This window comes from Cheilinus undulatus, linkage group 13 (genome assembly GCF_018320785.1).
Source record: "Cheilinus undulatus linkage group 13, ASM1832078v1, whole genome shotgun sequence".
In the NCBI taxonomy this organism is placed as follows: domain Eukaryota; kingdom Metazoa; phylum Chordata; class Actinopteri; order Labriformes; family Labridae; genus Cheilinus; species Cheilinus undulatus.
In genome coordinates, this window is record NC_054877.1 from 32,545,844 (window position 1) to 32,551,843 (window position 6,000).

Consider the following 6,000-nt stretch of genomic DNA (forward strand, 5'->3'; position numbering starts at 1 on the left):
CAAGTTAGCTTTAGCTATGTTTGCAAAAGCTTATATTGTTAAAGCTAACTAAGTTATAGATAACAAGCCACGTAGCAAATGTATCCAAAGCTAAGGTCACAAAGCAGCTATGTAAGCTATGTAGATACGTTATCACCATAGATACAATATTTTTTAGCTACATTTGCTATAACTAACTTAGTTACATTGGCTTATATAGTAATGATATTTACGTATCTAGCATAGCTATGTTAGCTTAGCTAACCTAGCTAGTGTGTAAAGCGAACAGCCGTTCGTGTAACTCTTTCTAGAACAGGATTATACATAATTTAATCCTGGATTAGACCTCTGGTCTACCCTCTGTTTTATTTATGAAATGTTGCTTAGTCTGTCATTTTCACAATGTGGTGAATGTAAAACTGGAAATATGTTGTACTGGCAAATAACAGCACTTCCTTTCTGATATATGCAGCGCCTCACTTGAAAGGTCTGTGAAAGTGGCTGTCAGAAATGTACGGTTGAAAATTAACTTGACAATAAAAAAAAAAAAAAAAACGTGCATTTTTTTTCAAAAGTTGTTGAACAATGCCTTTATGTTTGGGGGGATTCGAGTAAGCACTAGAGTGATTTTCAGTTTTAAGGTTTTTTTCTGCAAATAATAAGACAAAAGAATGGATGGACTTACAGAGGAGTATGTGAATGGCAGGGTCTTCACTCCAACATCTCATGGGATTCATTTGTTTCATTGCTTGTTTGGCCATAATGGGCTTTATATGATGACTCCTCACCCCTGTCAGATTCCAGCATGATCCAAACAAACACACACATAGAAAACACACACAGCTACGATCAATGGCCATAAATTTGATCCCTGACAAGCCTGACACTTGCACCCACGAGGCCTTTGGTCACTCTGTTTCTCTTGACCACTCCTTACACAACGCACACTTTCCCCCTCTCTCACTTCTTCCTTCCCCTGACACACTCGTCAAGGACCTCGTTGACCCGTGACCCCGCCCCACTTGGCTCAGTTATTGATTTTTACCTCCGACCCTCTCAATCTGGGATGAAGAGGGGTGAGAACGGGAGAATTAGTCGCCATAGTCAGGTATAACGGAGGGGACGTAGAGGATGAAGGAGAGCAATCAATGCGCACTGATGGCTGAGCTTACAGCAGCAGAAACAACGGTCAGCCGTGGAGAAAATCAAAAGAGCTGCAGGCAAAAAGTGGGACAAACACTGATGGGGAGAGAAGGGGAAGGCTTTATTCTTACTTTTGAAACACAACATACTTTCAGGTAGTCACTTTGTCATCTGTTCTAGTATTCAGGTCTTATTATATCTGCATAAAAAAATCTGGAGTCTTCTGTCAGTTTGTGGTGCATTTTAGTCTGAGTAGTAGTGACTAAAATTAGGCTTTGGTGAGTAACCTTACAAGCAGATGGATTGTCCAGATTCAATGTCTGTCATCGGGCCTATCCATCATGCAAAGCTGCAATCTGAAACAACTGTGCCAAATCTGAAAACAGACCAGACCAATCAGGATCATTTAAGGAGAGCTGTGGCTGTAGCTACAGGAGGGGTTTAGTTGTACTGGAAGCTGGCAGCAATGGCTGCCGCCGGTATAGCACTTAGCCGGGGTGAAGCTACAGTATAGCCTCAGTTTTATCAGAACTGTGCCACGTTTCTTTATTAAAACAAGAGCAAAGAGACACTTAAAGGTTCTCTTGGTGGAGAAGATGTTTTCCTAACTAGCCTCAGTATGAGTTTAATCCACCAACAAGCACCACCATTCATAAACTGCACCTGAACTTCTCAGGTTACTGCCAGAGCTGCACATGCCGACCACTCATTTTGCCTTGTCGCCCTGGGACTGAAACTAGACTCAAACTAACAAGAGTGAAACTGACTAAATGTGGCTAAAACTAAAGAGAATTTCATTTAAAGACAAAAACTAACATTCAATTTAAAAGAGTGCCAAAAGCTACACTCCTTGATAAGAATGTGACAGCATCAGAATCACACAGTATGATAATAACTCAGTAACAAGTCCACAGTATGGTATTTATTGCTGTATCAAAAAAATCCAATACAACAAATAAGACTTGAAAAAAAAGTGATGTCTGCATTTATTAAACAACAATTTCCCTTTAAATAATACAACAGGTGCAAAAAAGTGCTGTAGGTGTGCGTAAGGTTTAGAAATATAAACATATGCTTTGGCTCCAGCGTGTTTATTACCTTCTAAAACCATTGAAAATGGCTGTAGGTCTTTGACGATATATTCATTGATACACATTGTGATCTGTTCAGCCCTGATGCTGTTGTGGGGAAATGGGATTGTGAGTGCTTCCTTTAAAGTCTTTTGGCCAGATTCTGCTCCTTGCATCTTTGCCAATCTTTTCATGGTGATGTTTTGGCAAGAGGCTCCTTATTCCACATCAAGTGTGTCACCACAGTCTGGCAGTGTCTGCATATTCATTTTATTTGTCCATCAACTTTTCTCCTTTCTGACACCGGGAAACAAAAATGCTTTAACACACTTGAAAGTCACTGGAGTCCCACAGTCTGTAAAACTTTCTCACTCAGTTCTCCATTGCCACTAGTAGCATCTACCATTTTCGCCAGCTGGTGGAGTGCAAAGGATGATGGGTATGCAGGGGCGGATTGTAAATGTAGTTCCCACTTCCTCTCTGCTCCATCAGAAAACTACGCTTTGGCCCTGAAGACCTATCGTTTGAAAGCATCGCATGTCAATGATGGTATTTAGACGTTTCTTTCAACGCAATACAGCAAAGTTAACAATACCATTATAGCTTTACTGGGCAAGTTTATTGGACAAGTTTTATCAACATCTGCGGTCATTCATCTCACTCTGGAGAACACATAATATGCCTGTAGACATTGCTCAGAGACTCACAGCCAGCAGATGCTACCCAGCAGATCACTCATAGGGCTTGTGGTTTGTGTCATTTCAATGCGTGGTTACATTTTTGAGGAGGTGCACGTTTGCTGTGTGCATAGGCCTCTGGGTAGGGGGGCTCAGGGCAATGTGGACCTCTTTGCGTGGTATTATCCCAGGGCTCACACACTGCAACTAAACTATGTAGCATTGTAGAGGGTAAGGAGTAGGTGCTACATAGAATGCTGAGCTACATTTTAGTTTATGTACATTTCATTCTTTGGACAGTTTAAATAAATGATTGCTTATCCCAAGGGGAATGTGTGAAAATACCCAAACTATGTTGTTTTAAATGTAGGACTTTTGTAGTTTAAGCTACTTTCATGTTTCTTTTCACCCCGTCTGCATCAGTTCATAGTTTAGTTTTGCTGTTGGAGTTTCTTCTGGCTTCTCCTAACAGGAACCATGCTGATGGTTATTTAATGTACGCAATAAACTTAAAAGTGATATTACTTCAGTTTCAAATCCCTAACTATCCATTAAAGTGTAATTGGTCAATTTGTGTTTCAAATTTGATCATATCACACAAAACCATCTGTGGTTACAGGAGTCACGGTTTTACATTTTTACATTTTCAGAGCCTGATCTCTGCCTATATTCATGAATATAATATAAAATCCTTGATTTCATGGTTACATCTATCAGGACCTTAAAGAACAACTCGGTGTTTAACCCTTTACCTACTGAGCCAGCGCTGTGTTTTATATGTCTGGAGTATTATCACAGTAACTCTGTCAAAGTTTGTCTGATCAGAAAAATTCCAATGGTGTTGGAGAGCTGAGAATTGTGGGCATTCGCACATATATGGTTCGTTACAGTACTCACAACCATATGACGTGGGCATTCATAGCAAAACACCAGAAGTATCGTGAGACCGCTACATGGATTCTCAACACTGTAACTCCTCAAAAGTTTGCTCAATCCAAAAAATTCCCACGCTGACAGAGAGCTGAGAATCTGTGCTTTCCGGCAATATATGATGTGTGGTATATATATTACAGTAATATCGAACAGCACCGTGAAAACGGTGAGTGAGAGTGAGAAAGGAGAGTGAAGGAAGAGAGTAAAAAGAGAGCGAGTGAGAGTGGTGTTTTGTTTTCAAAAAACAGTGTTCGATTGTGGCATTTGTGTGTGTCTGTCATGTGCAATAACAATATGTTACTTGAGAGTGTTGAGAATGCATTTTTCCACCTTTATTTGCACTAATTTTCGCCTATCTATAGAGTTATCTTTTGCACTGTGTTTTGCACACCCAGAGTCCTAGACTCAAAAAATGACTGGTGATTGTTCTAAACATGTATAGGTTCACATTTCAAATGTCAAATCAAAACTTCATGAGCAATAACAAAATTTCTTCTCATAAAAGCCATGAAAAACAAATCTGTTTTTGTTTTTCTCTTCTTTTAAACTGCTGACAATTCCATATAATGTTCAATAATCATTAACCAGATGTTGAAAAGTCTAGTTCAAGTACTCCTGGGAGAAGGGACCAAAGCTCTCAGACTTAGGGCATTTCCTGACTATTTTACAGCCATAATAACAAAATATGTCCAAATCACCATTTTTAGACACAGTAGGTAAAGGGTTAACATGTTTAGATTCTGTTTATCTGACAGATTCATATCAAGATGACATAAACCTGCGTTTGTCTTTGTGTGTTTCAGTGAGTTACACACTGATAAATCACACAGATGTTGCTTTGATAGGTGTGTGCTCTTTTTAACGGTAAGCAAAGCTTTTAAGCAACCATGAGTTCTTTTTTAACGCTTCTTGCAATAATCCATTCCCGCTCCTCCACTCCACCACCACCTCCTCATGGATCAGGTTAGAGATTTCACAGCAGTGTTCGGAGGTGACACACTTAGACATAATCTTTTTTTTCTTATTTAATTTCCCACCATCCTCTCAGCTGATTCTCCCGCTGTCACTTTAGACGCAGCTGAGAGACTGATTTGGCTTCCATAATCTCTTCTTGCATTCCCCCCTCCTCTACTTGAGGAAACCTCGGAATATCATAAGGAGATTATTTCATTCGTAATTGATTGAGTGGCTCCTCACCACAGACCAAGATACTTCAAAGTGTCTGAATTAAGACTTGGGGTTGGGTGGCTGCTGGAAGGAGGGGTGCGTAGAGGCATCGTGGCTCCATGAGGCTACGGCCGGGGTCGAGCAGCTGAGCCTCTTTGGCTGGCAAATAAGAGCTGAGTCTGATCCTGTGATGGCAGCTAATTGGCTAAAGCAAAGTCAGGGGAACATTTAGATGAGACTCCTCAGCTCCTACAGACTGGTTTTCAGGCTACAGCTCGGCCCACTGAGACTCAGACTTATGAGGAAAAAGTTTGTTAACTTTTGCAACATTTTTTCTGTTCCTGACTAGTTTTGATGCAGTTCTCAGTCCTGTTTTAAACATTTTCTGAAATAAATGAGTGGTTAGACATTTTTCAGAATGTTCTATGTCAATTTCTTTAGTATAGAGTCAAAGCAAAACAAAGTTAGTACAGCTTAACAAAAAAGCTAGGTGCAATTCCACCAGGCAGTCTGGTTTGGTTCTGTACAGTTTAACCCTGATCTTGCTTGCATTGATGGGAATTCTGGCTCTTTTCATGTATCCAGATAGTTAAGCTCAGCTCCCATCACTCACGTAACTGAACCCCATCTTAAAACCAGGTGGGTGACAAATGACAAATCACTACAACTTGTGATTTACTTCAGTGAGCTGTCATTTTAATGTATCCCCCACAGGGTTTATTTGCTATATAGTATATCCCCATTTCTTTACAAACATGTTCATGAAAAAATGAAGGTGAGAGTTGCTGGGGCCTGTTCACAACCTGGACTCTTCTACTCTTCTACTGCCATGCTGTTGTGATGGATGCAGTCTGTGGTTTAGCAGTGACTTATTGAAATATGCAAGGCCTTCTCTGATATAGACATCAGGATCAGAGCATGTGTTGCTCTAAAACATCTGTATACTGTCCAGCACTGATGGTGCCTTTCCAGATGTGTTAGCTGCCGATGCCATGGGTACTAATGTAACCCCATACCATCAGTGATGCAGG